Genomic DNA, 13,569 nt, shown 5'->3' with positions numbered 1-13,569 from the left:
GACCTACAGGGCTGCCTGTAATCAGCTTCCATGTCCACTCCTTCTTAGAGAACGTAGAAAGTGACGTATAGATATGAGCTGACCATACATGTCACTCTCAATTATGTTTTGAGCATTTCTTTATTTAACAAACACGCATAGCATTGACTACATTCCAGGCCCTATCTTGAGGGCTTTGCAAATATTAATACATTATGACCATAGGAAATAGGTACCAAGATTATCTTATTATTTTACAGATTGGGAAATTGAAACACAGGTTACTTAGTTTGCCCAAGGTCACACCCTTAGTAAGTTCAGTAAGTAAGATACACACTCCCACATACACCCTAGATTTGTGGGCCTTGCCATACTAAGCTGTTTGCTAACATGTTACTAAGGAAATGAACGAAATGCCTAGCACTATATAATACCATGTAAGAATAACAATTGTTTTTATTGTTGTTATTAGCTAGTGGTTTATACCTATAATACTTGCAAATCTGTAAAGAAACAGTTCCTGCTCTGAAAGTGTCAGTTCAAATCCTGATTCTGCTACTTGTTATCTGTGAGGTATTGGCCACGTTCCTCAATCTCTCTATGCTTCCAATTCTTAATATTTAACGTGGGGATTATAATAGTCTTTAGCTCATTGGTTTGTTGTGACTAGTAAATAGGGTGATGTCTGTACAGCACTTAACAAAATGCCGGGCACAATGTAAGTGTTCAGTAAATATTGTTGTTCACATTGCTACCTGTTGCCATTGAATTAAATTGCTTTTAATCCTTTGGAGCTTCTTTTCATTTTGCCAATTGGTTGCTTAATTTCAGGGAGTTCCTGGTACTGCTGCATTGAATTCATTTATGAAAAAGTTAGTATGTTTCAAGCTTCCATGTGAGTTATTCCATTTAATTGGAGGTTGATGAGACAGGTATAATCTCCATGTTAAGAGTATGGAAAATGAGGCCAGAGAGAAGGACTAGGTCAAATATACATAGATTCAACCAGTCCTGATGGGTTGTTTTTTTTTTTAACAACTTTGTAGTCTTCTTTGAACCATGTCTGCACTTGCACAAAAGCACATGCACACAAACACACACTCCCTCTGCCTTGGGCTCCCTGATCCTGTGTCACCTAACTCAAATTTTTAAATCCCTTGCTATCTACATTAGTGAAGACTCATTTTCTCCACATGATTCTTTTTTTTATGTATTTGTTCTTATTTTTGTCTATGCTGGGTCTTTGTTGCTGCACAGGTGCTTTCTCTAGTTGCAGCGAGTAGGGACTACTCTTTGGTGGGGTACACGGGCTTCTCACTGCAGAGGCTTCTCTTGCTGCAGAGCACAGGCTCTAGAGTGTGGGCTTCAGTGGTTGCAACAGAAGGGTTCAGTAGTTGTGGCTTAGTTGCTCCACGGCATGTGGGGTCTTCCTGGAACAGGGATCAAACCTGTGTCTCCTGCATTAGCAGGCAGATTCTTACCCACTGGACCACCAAGGAATTCCTCCACATGCTTCTTAGGTCTATGAACAAGTAAGCTTCTGCAGACTGCTTCTTCCTCTCCTGTTTACTCCTCTACTTCCTTAAACTTTTCACTTGTATATGGGCTTCCCAGGTGGCATAGTGGTAGAGAATCTGTCTCCCAATGCAGGAGACTCAGACAGGCGGGTTCAGTCCCTGGGTCTGGAAGATCGCCTGGAGGAGGAAATGGCAACCCACTTCAGTATTCCTGAAAAATTCCATGGACAGAGGAGCCTGGTGGGCTACAGTCCAGGGGGTCTCAAATAGTCAGACATGACTGAGCCACTGAACACACATGCACACCACAGCTATACAGTTGCTGTCTGGAGAGGAGGCATCATAAGGATTCCACCATATAACAAGTCTAATTTAATTGCCCTCTGCCCTCTGTCTAGCTCTTAACCTCTCATGCTGTCCCTTTTCTCCACTTTCTGACCAGGACCTTACCCCAAATACAAATCTCCTTCTACCCTTAGCCTAAAGTAATTATTGTTTCTTTAGATCTGGCTTTGTGTTTGCTCACTTGGTAAACAAATTCTCGTAGGGCTCTGAGGTGACAACGATTTTGGGTTTGTATGTTGCCTCCTTCATATTAATCAGAACTTCTTAGAAGCAAAACCCTAACCTGAAATATTGAAGCTTATGATGAGATTTCAGGCACTGGTATGCAGACCATTTTGTTTGTTTGTTAGAACAGCAAGGAGAGTTAAGAAAGCCTTCCTCAGTGATCAGTGCAAAGAAATAGAGGAAAAAAATAGAATGGGAAAGACTAGAGATCTCTTCAAGAAAATTAGAGATACCAAGGGAACATTTCATGCAAAGATGGGCTCGATAAAGGACAGAAATGGTATGGACCTAACAGAAGCAGAAGATATTAAGAAGAGGTGGCAAGAATACACAGAAGAACTGTACAAAAAAACATCTTCATGACCCAGATAATCACGATGGTGCGATCACTCACCTAGAGCCAGACATCCTGGAATGTGAAATCAAGTGGGCCTTAGAAAGCATCACTACAAACAAAGCTAGTGGAAGTGATGGTATTCCAGTTGAGCTCTTTCAAATCCTGAAAGATGATGCTGTGAAAGTGCTGCACTCAAGATGCCAGCAAATTTGGAAAACTCAGCAGTGGCCACAGGACTGGAAAAGGTCAGTTTTCATTCCAATCCCTAAGAAAGGGAATGTCAAAGAATGCTCAAAGTACCACACAATTGCACTCATCTCACACACTAGTAAACTAATGCTCAAAATTCTCCAAGCCAGGATTCAACAATACGTGAACTGTGGACTTTCAGATGGTCAAGCTGGTTTTAGAAAAGGCAGAGGAACCAGAGATCAAATTGCCAACATCTGCTGGATCATCGAAAAAGCAAGGGAGTTCCAGAAAAACATCTCTTTCTGCTTTATTGACTGCGCCAAGGCCTTTGACTGTGTGGATCACAATAAACTGTGGAAAATTCTGAAAAAGATGGGAATACCAGACCACTTGACTTGCCTCTTGAGAAGCCTATATGCCGGTCAGGAAGCAAGAGTTAGAACTGGACATGGAACCACAAACTGGTTTCAAATAGGAAAAGGAGTATGTCAAAGTTGTATATTGTCACCGTGCTTATTTAACTTCTATGCAGAGTACATCATGAGAAACTCTGGGCTGGAGGAAGCACAAGCTGAAATCAAGAGTGCCGGGAGAAATATCTATAACCTCAGATATGCAGATGACACTACCCTTATGGCAGAAAGTGAAGAAGAACTAAAAAGCCTCTTGATGAAAGTAAAAGGGGAGAGAGAAAAAGTTGGCTTAAAGCTCAACATTCAGACAACAAATAAGATCATGGCATCTGGTCCCATCACTTCATGGCAAATAGATGGAGAAATGGTGGAAAGAGTGGCAGACTATTTTTATGGGCTCCAGAATCACTGCAGATGGTGACTGCAACCATGAAACAAAAAGATGCTTACTTCTTAGGAGGAAAGTTATGACCAACCTAGACAGCATATTAAAAAGCAGACATTGCTTTGCCAACAAAGGTCCATCTACTCAAGGCTATGGTTTTTCTAGTGGTCATGTATGGATTTGAGAGTTGGACTATAAAGAAGGCTGAGCACCGAAGAATTGATGCTTTTGAACTGTGGTGTTGGAGAAGACTCTTGAGAGTCCCTTGGCCAGCAACAAGATCCAACCAGTCCATCCTAAAGGAGATCAGTCTTTAATGTTCATTGGAAGGACTGATGTTGAAGCTGAAACTCCAATACTTTGGCCATCTGATGCCAAGAGCTGATTCATTTGAAAAGACCCTGATGCTGGGAAAGATTGAAGGCAGGAGGAGAAGGGGACAACAGAGGACGAGATGGTTGGATGGCATCACTGACTCAACAGACATGAGTTTGAGTGGACTCTGGGAGTTAGTGATGAAAGTGGGGGGCCTGGTGTGCTACAGTCCACAGGGTTGCAAAGAGTTGGTCATGACTGAACAACTGATCTGAACTTGTTTGTTTAGTCACAAAGTCGTGTCGACTCTGTAACCCCATGGACTATAGCTTGCCATGCTCCTCTGTCCATGGGATTTCCCAGGCAAGAATACTGGACTGGGTTGCCATTTCCTTCTCCAGTGCAGATCATGATGGCTCTAAAATTCCACTATCCAGAATGCTCATTCTTTTGCCCCTCCTCCCGTAAGACCAACCCTGAATTCTTATATAAAAACATAAGCTCTTTTGCTGAAAATCCTGAAGAGGCAGTGAAATGTGTTGGTTCAGATTAAGGCTCAGGAAGGCAGAAATGCATCACAGTCTCATTTATGTTTTCCAACCCATCCCATCCTGGTATGTGTGAACACACACACACACACACACACACACACACACACACACACACAGGAACACACACAGTGTTCTCTTACCTTCCTGCTTCATCAGACTTGACCCAGCTATTAGCAAAGGGGACTTCTTAGCACACAGGGAGGAAAATTTCCTGGTGAAGCTTCCTGGCAATGAAAAACGTTTGATTATAGCCACACAAGCCTATGACTTGTTTGCCGCTGAGGTACATCTGATAAGACATAGTTGTGCTTTAAAGTTTCTTCTAACCCTAAGTTTCTGTGAATTTTACTGCCTCCCACCTTCCTTCAGCAACTGGCCCTCCTGGGTGATGCGGCAATGGAATGTGGGATGTAGATGCCAGCTATCACTCCTTCCCTTCAGCACTTCTGTGAGGAAGTCCAGGATGAAGAGCCACCTCAGCAGTGTGTGCATCCATGCCTGCTAAGTCACTTCAGTCATGTGACTCTTTGTGACCCTGTGGACTGTAGCCCACCAGGCTCTCCTCTCCATGGGATTCTCCAGACAAGAATATTGGAGTGGGTTGCCATGTTCTCCTCCAAGGGATCTTCTCGATCCAGGGACTGAAACTGTGTCTTGAGTCTGTTATGTCTCCTGTACTGGCAGGCAGGTGCTTCACCACTAGTGCCACCTGGGAAGCCCCTCGGAGTAGCAAGGAGTATTCTTTGCATATGCAAACGTTGATTTGAAAAGATATCTCCATGATATGATGACTGTCATTTTTCTGGGTGACAGGTGGAAAGGTACACCCAGGACTCAGTAGTGACCTTTCTGTTTGATGGAATCGATGAAAATCATGCATTCTCCTGGAACCGTAACTTAATATTTGTTTTGTTAAGACTGGGAGAGGTGGCACATATGGGGGAGGGAGGAATATCAACCATAAACAGCAGGAAGTGATCTGTCCAGAAGTCAGGGAAGAGAAATATCTACATACGTACAGTGGACAGGAAAACTGCCCCAGAAGACATAAGAAACATTCAATTATACATCAGACCCTTGTCAGAAGACATTTGGGTCTTTGCTTTCTGCTCCATGCAACAAAATCTTTCCTCTACCCATGTATGCCAGGAGCCAGCATGAGGAACTCCGCCCATGGCAAAGGTCATGAGGAAGGAGGCTTGGCATACGGAAAGGCATGATCAAGCCTCAGGAAACCCCCTGTTCCTGGGCATCTACCCCCAAAACCAGAGTCTATCTACTTTACTGTTTCATGCTTTCGCCTACACCTCTGACTTTATGGGGGGCTATTCCCCACCGGTTCTCTCGGAGAAGGAGTAAACGTGCAGCTCCAAGTCAATAAAAATTCCTGGGCATGACAAGAGTGCTTTAACTTATGAACTCCTCTGAAGATTATCTAGCCCACCTGTATAGGTTCGTCCAGCCACATGTGATTGTTTATAGCCTCCCAACCTGAGAGGCACGAGATGTTTTAAACTTACTAAAGGCAAATTATTTGGGGAAGTTAGAAATTATTAGTATAGTGGGTTGGTTAGGAATTACATTGGTGAAGGGCTTTTCATTTGTTGTGCCAATAATTGCTGCTAATTCCCTGCCCTGGGTGGGACAAGGGTTTCACAGGTCAAACCTCTCTGCTGGCAAACTAGCTTGTGTGACAGGATTATCCATACTCCTGCCACTACGCACATGTTTGTTTACTACCTCTTAACCATAAACAGCACAGAGAGTTTGGAGTATTTTGAAAGTCTTAACTAGCATAGGGCTTTTCTCATTGTTGAGTCAATGATTGCTGCCAGGCCTCCATATCCTTAGGCACCTGGGAATATATTAATCAATGTATTTGGGATATAGAAAAGGAAATGCAGTAGTTTTTGATGTCAGCAATACTAGACCTTTTGAGTTAATTAATTTTCTCTTTTGTTATAGATCACTGTACTTTGTTATAAATCACTGTGTCCTTGCTATGTAAAAATGTAACTTTATCACTATCTTAAGACCAAATAGATCTTAAGAGGAACATTGATGAAAGGATTTTCATTTGTTGGGCTGATGTTTGGTGCTAAATCTCCACATTCCCTGTCCTTATAATGAATATAACTAGCATATAGGAGAAATAAGTATTAATCTTTAAGCATATAGGAGAAATAAGTATTAACCTTTAAGATTAACCATGTTAACCTTGGGTTAAATAAATTCCTTTCTTGATTGTAACTCACTACACCCTCACCCTATAGGAATGCAACTTTATTTGGAGGGTGGTGCCTGGTTTAAGAAAAAGCACCCTTGGAGAAAATAAGTTTTTTGGTTATCAGAAAGAAAGAGTCGTAAAATGTCAGCAGGTCTCATGGCCAGAAGATGATGTAAAATCCCTAAGGTCTTTTTTTTTTATGTAAAGCACCTGATTTTGATAAAGGTCGGGACTGCTGACCCCTGCGTGACTGACTCTGTATTCATCCCTATGTGTAACAAAAGGTATATAAGCAAACCCAAAAATAAAGAAATCGGATCAGTTTCCAGAAAGACTGATTCCCCCATGTCGTTCTTTCTTGCTCCCTGTTTTTCTGGCTGAATTCCCATCTGGAGCGTGGGTGCTCACCATGTCTACTTACTTGTCTCGGCTTTCAAGCCCACGCGAGAAGGAGCCCAAGGAGGGGCACCTTCCGATATTCAAGTGGCACCGGTGGCCCAACATAGATGGTGCAAATTCCTTGTCTTGGAATTTTATTGGTATTCCACGTAAACCGAGTTATTCAGCCTCTTTTTCTCTCCTACTATTTTCTGGCCGAATTCCCATCTGGTGCATGGGTACCCACCAAGCCTGCTAATTTTTCCTGGGCTTCTAAGATTGGACCGGGGGGGCCTCAGTGCCTCCTCTCCTTTGGGAGAACGGGAAGAAGCCTGCGGCCTACGTAGGTGGTGATTGGTATTCCATGTAAACCAAGTTATTCAGCCTCTTTTTTTCTGCTAATTTTCTAATCCCTCTCTATCTGTAATTAAATAAGTTATTTCCAAGGACACCGACTCTGTCCCCACCTTTGAATCACCCTGGATCCACCGGGGCTGGACCCTGGCACATGTATGTGCATGCTAAATTACTTCAGTCATGTCTGACTCTGCGACCCCGTGGACTGTAGCCCACAAGGTTCCTCTGTCCATGGGATTCTCCAGGCAAGAATACTGGAGTGGGTTGCTATGCCCTCCTCCAGGGGATCCTCCCAACCCAGGAATCAAACCTGCATCTCTTAAATCTCCTGCATTAGCAGGCAGGTTCTGTTGCATGGGAAGCCCATGCATGGGACACAGGACAATAGAACCTGTGTCCACAAACAGGATATAAAGCCAGATACAGGGCTCCAAAGAAGAAGCAATGAGAAATAGTAACAGAAAGAACTAACTTGGCAGATTGCAGAGATGAGAATTTTAGGTCTAGCCTAGTTTTAACCTGCTGTTTAACCTTGGGCTAGTCTCAATCCTTTCTTTCTTCATCTGAAGAATTATAATATGATTTCTATTTTGTAAAGATCTAGTGAGAGCTAGATGAGTGTCAGATGAGTCTCACAGAAGCAGAGCCTGAGGTGAGGATACTGTGCTTGTGATTTATTAAGAACTAAGCCCAGCGAGACCAGTAAGGCAGTGGAGATGCAAGAGAAGGATGGGAGAAAACTAAGCAAGGCAGAGCCCAGTCTTGGCTCAGCTGCAGGGAGCTCTGGAAAGTAAATTATACCAAAGAGTTGATGCAACCTGAAGGGAGTTGGGCTTTCCTGTTCCAGCCAGTCTTTTGTCAAGGGCCTTGGGTTAGAGGATGGCAGCAAAGTAAACTCCTAGGCATTTCCTGTTCTCTGTGTCTGAAGGGTGGCTTCAGGTTTGGTAAAGGCAGTTAGAAACCAAAGGGCAGTGAGGCTGGGAGAGGAATTCATAGGAAAAGTAGAAGGAATAAGAGGACTCCTGGGCAAAAAAAAAAAAAAAAAAAAAAAGACAGTATCAGCTAAAATGGGAAAATACTTCATTGGTCAGGGATTCATCAGGGATTACCCAAAGAATAAGGATCTGCTCTCAACCAAGAATGGAATACCAGCTCATTCTCCCTGACCTCTAGAGAGAATCTGATGTTCAATTATGTGCAAGTGATCTAATACTGAAAGCCAGGACCAGCAAAGGAACATTTAGAGGATGTTGTGTAAGGGAAACACCATTCCTCTCCTCCATTAGATACTTTGTACTCAGTCCTTACAGAGGACAGAGAACAGAAATAGATTATATTCGGTTAGGCCCTATTAGAATCACTTTCACTGTGTAGTTGGTTAATGCTCATAAATCCCACCAACCAAAGACCTCCAGGAACAAACTAGTCATTGCTGAGCTCGTTGCAGCAAAAAAGAACATGTACCAGAGGAACTGCGGGATGTCTTGGAAAGAGGGGTGGCCAGGGACCTCTGAATAAATTTGGGTTTATTCCAAGTGATTTCCAAGAGAAATCAGGGAAGAAAGGGTCATTCTGGATTGAACATTTTCAACAGCAGGGACGATTTACCATTTTGGCATCTCAACGGTTTTCATATAGGACAAAAAGAACTCTAGAAATAATCCTTGAAAATATAGTTTTCATATAGGATAAATGAGGCTGAAATTGTCACTTGGCAAAGAACAGCAGTCACTCGTGTTAGTCAGAGAAGAAGGATGTTTAGTCACTTTTTGTGATTACCCTGTGGTTTTATCTTATCTTGTTCCAAATACAATCATGGGGTGACCTCGTCCCAGCTCTGTTTATAGGAGTTGAGACCTGGCTGCCAGCAGGTCCGTTTCTCACTTTCTCTGCTTGTCAGCAGGATGTATTTCATTTTCTCAATGGCACACCCTTTTTCTTTTCCTCACAAAATTTAAAAGAAACAACCATACTAAGTCTGCTCCTGCAGCAGCAGTACAAATTGTAAGGAGCATACCAGCCCTTGTACCACCTGGGATATGCCACAAAATCCCCATGGGAATTTCATTCAGAATTGAACGCCAAGAAAAATGATTCTGCTTGAGACGTGATAGTCTTTCTTCATCATGATAGTAAGCTCTAGGCGATCATTCATCATACTTTTTTTTCTTCTAGCTTTTTGGTCGCTCAGAGCCAAATTTGAAACTCCTGTAGACATTGACCTTTAGGTCTAGCACATTTGCATTCACTTTTCTCCCGAATCTGCACTTTCTATTTTCATTTTTACTAGTTTTTCCCCTGATATTGTTAGTTTCTTCAGATAAAGGTGGGGAAGAAATGAAGTCCCACTTTGAGCCATGTTGCACAGCTTGAGGCTAACACAAAATTAGATCTTGTATCAGTTCCCAGCTATCTTATGGGTGTAAGCAGTCTCTTACAATTTAAGAGGAGAGCACCTTTTTCTTTTTCAATTTCCTTCCTCCCCATAACACAGTATGCAGAAATGGTAGATAGATGCTACCTGGAAACTCTTTGTCTTTGACGGGATTCTCGCAGTCAGACAGTAGAGGTCACCATGGAGCTGTGTTTGATGGAGCTCACAGACTTGGAAACAGCCCAGTGGGTCTGAAATGATAGGAGGCTTAATCATTCGATTCAGATATGTATTCTTTGTGCTCTGGTCCTTCAACAGACAGAATTTTGCCATGGTTGCCTTCAGTGTCACTTTGGTAATATAATTGTTTAGAGGAGAAAAGGTGGCTTTTATATATTGTTTACCAAAAAGAATTCCATTTTAAGCACTAAGGAACTCTGAAAAAAAAAATGGTTACAAAATGTGTTTACTTAAATATTGTGAAATGAGGATGGAAATTCGCAGTTCAGAGTATTTGTCATCTGCTCATGACTAGCAGATGGCTGCCTCCTCCTCCTCCTCCTTTGCAAGCCGAGTGACTCACATCTTACAGGGTGTGCAAATTGAAATTTCGAAACTCTCCACAGAGTAGAGGTGGCAGTGCCATAACTCGATGCAGGAGAAGTGTGCCAGCCAGATGACTTTGCCAGCCAGCATGCTGCCAAAGACTTCACAAAATGTCTCTCTCATTGGAAAGAAAAGCGTTTGCCTGTCTCTCCGCACATGTTCAATGCACCATTTCTGAAAGGATACAAGGTATGCTTCAGTCTGTGGGTGAGCCTGTCTGTTGTGCAAGGGAGCGGGTAGTCTACCATCCCAGAGTGGGGTAGTAATTGCTCCTACCAAGGTGAATCATACAAGATGGACTCACTTGTTTTGGCTTGTCAGCTCTAGGATGGTGGCAAGTCTGCCTCCAGCCATCGACAGAACAAAGTCTGAGCGATTATCACATGCTCCAATAAATGGAAGGTTAAATACAGTTTAGAAAGATACAAGTCATCTAAGTTCAAAGTTTTTTTTTTTTCCTCTTTTGTTTAATTAAGAGGAACTCTGGGTCTGCTATGCTTAACCAAAAAATGAAGGCTGTATTTTAGGTAATTATATTTGTTTTAAAAAATGGAGTCCTGCCAACTAGATGGACTAACAGCAAAACTGACTTTCAGTTACAGATCCCACTTCCCTTCATGTAGTAGCTAGTTACCGAAGAGCCCCCACCCAGCCCCCCTGCAAAGAACTGCAGATGTGAATACTCCAGTATTCATATCTTTGTGCAGCCCCTTCCATTCGAAGTCAAAGAGAGCCTTGTAGCTCCCACTTGTGTCTGCTAGAATACCGGCTCTAGGAGAAGACAACTGTCACATAAGAAGTCTGACTACCCTGAGATTGCTTTAGTTTGAGGAAGCTCAAGCTGTCACCTGAAGAACCTGTGTAGAGAGAGGAAAATGCCTGGTAAGCCCCTAGCTATTTCAGGCTTCTCAGCTGATAAGCCAGGCATGTGACTAAAGAAGCCATGCTGGACATCCAGTTGAGGGGAGCCTTCAGATGACTGACTGCAACCACCTGGGAGAACCCAACATCACCTAAATGAGCTCAGTCAACCTACAGGGCCATGAGAGATAATAATACATTTTTTAAAGCTACTCTGTTTTGGTGTTGTTTGTTAAACAGCAATAGATATTACCCAAACACTTTATATTGAGAGAGTTAAATATGAAATTCTTAGCAATTGCACTGACCTAGCTCCCTTCTTTTTTTCTCACACAAGAGAGTGTTTATGAGGAAGCCTCATAATCTCTATTTAAAAAAAATTTTTTTTTTTTAAATTGACCTATAGTTCTTTTACCATGTTTTGTTAGTTTCAGGTGTATGTGATTCAGTTACATAGGTTGTTGCAAGCACTTTTGATAAGGTCTGATCCTCCAATATTTTCTAAGGGAACTTAGACACTAGTGATGTGATGAACATACAAGTGAAGACAGAAACAGAATGCCCTTAGGGCTATGTCACTTGGGGACATATTCTATTGAGCTAAGAAGTAGGAGAAAACTTGCAAGTCACTCAATACAACAGTAGAGTTGTCATTCCTGGGGCCCCATTCTTTGTTCATTATTGAGTACCAAGAAAAGTTATGACCAACCTAGATAGCATATTAAAAAGCAGAGACATTACTTTGTCAACAAAGGTCTGTCTAGTCAAGGCTATGGTTTTTCCAGTAGTCATGTATGGATGTGAGATTTGGACTAGAAAGAAAGCTGAGCGCTGAAGAATTGATGTTTTTGAACTGTGGTGTTGGAGAAGACTCTTGAGAGTCCCTTGGACTGCAAGGAGATCCAACCAGTCCATTCTGAAGGAGATCAGTCCTGGGTGTTCTTTGGAAGGAATGATGCTAAAGCTGAAACTCCAGTACTTTGGCCATCTCATGCGAAGAGTTGACTCTGATGCTACGAGGGATTGGGGGCAGGAGGAGAAGGGGACGACAGAGGATGAGATGGCTGGATGTCATCATTGACTCGATGGACGTGAGTTTGAGTGAACTCCGGGAGTTGGTGATGGGCAGAGAGGCCTGGCATGCTGCAATTCATGGGATCGCAAAGAGCTGGACATGACTGAGTGGCTGAACTGGACTGAGACACCTAAAACGTGTAAATAACTGGAGATGGATGAAGATGTCATGACAAGTTATTTAGAATAATGAAGAGATGATGTTATCAAAGGAGATTAAAGGCTCTAAATTAGAGCCTAGCTGAACAATGGTTGAGGAATGGCAACATACGAGGATGTCAGTGCCAAAGAGAAAAGCCTATCTTAGTCATTTGTAGCTCTGGGTTAGAGCCAGTGAGGGAAGAGAAGAGGGACAGTGAGCAATGGAGTCGAGAGAGAAACAGGCTCAGGATTTAAAGTAGGACTTTTAGGTGAAAGTCTTTTAGGTTAAAGTCTTTCCAGTCAACTACAACCAATGAAATTTAAGCAGAAAAATTTTAGCATAGCAGGAAAAAAAGTACCAGCATGCCTGTCAGGAGGTATTTGTTCAGCTACTCACAGACAGTATAGACTCGGCAAGTCTTTGTCCTCTCTGGGTCTCAGGAAGGCATGTTGTAACTTATAAAAGACTCTACAGAGGCAAAGTATTATATTAATTATAATAAAGTGAGAAGTAGTACTTTATGATGCAATCTAAGTTCTTTTTCATCTATAAAAAACTTGTGGTTCTATACTATAGAAACAGGAGACAGTTTTAGAATTTAAAAACTAGGTAATTAGGCTTATAGACTGGAGATATGGATAAAAAGCTTTGGTTGAGATTTTGTGTAATACTTAAAGGAAAGCCAGTATGTGGCAGATGCTAATAAAAATATTTGTGGATTGACTGAATGAGCTATTCCTTGGACATCAAGGATAAAAATGGCTGAAAAAGCAGACACACCAAATATAAGTCTGTCTTTATCTCTTATTTTATGAATTTTTCTCACTTGGTTCTATTGCTTGGCAACACTGATATCAAAATTTCTAAGGAATATTTAGTGTTGCTTATTTATTCTCAAGATGAATAGGGAAGCAGGTATTTTTCCCAACTAATGCTAACTCAGTAATTTATAATTATTTTTATCTTTACATTTTTGTTAAGGAAAATCACAAACACATAAACAGAATAGCCATCACCCAGATTCAGCAATTATCAACATTCTACAATTCTAGTTTTATTTATACCTCCATCATTTCTTACTCTCACTGGATTATATGTGGTTATTTGGGGCTTCCCAGGTGGCACTAGTAGTAAAAGAACCCTCCTGCCAATTCAGGAGACCCAAGAGACCTGGCTTCAATCCCTGGGTCTGGAAGATCCCCTGGAGGAAGAAATGGCAACCCACTCCAGTGTTCTTGCCTGGAAAATTCCATGGATATGAGCCTTGTAGGCTACAGTCCATAGGGTCACA

This window comes from Capra hircus (assembly GCF_001704415.2).
Source record: "Capra hircus breed San Clemente chromosome X unlocalized genomic scaffold, ASM170441v1, whole genome shotgun sequence".
In the NCBI taxonomy this organism is placed as follows: domain Eukaryota; kingdom Metazoa; phylum Chordata; class Mammalia; order Artiodactyla; family Bovidae; genus Capra; species Capra hircus.
This window is presented reverse-complemented; position numbering follows the sequence as displayed.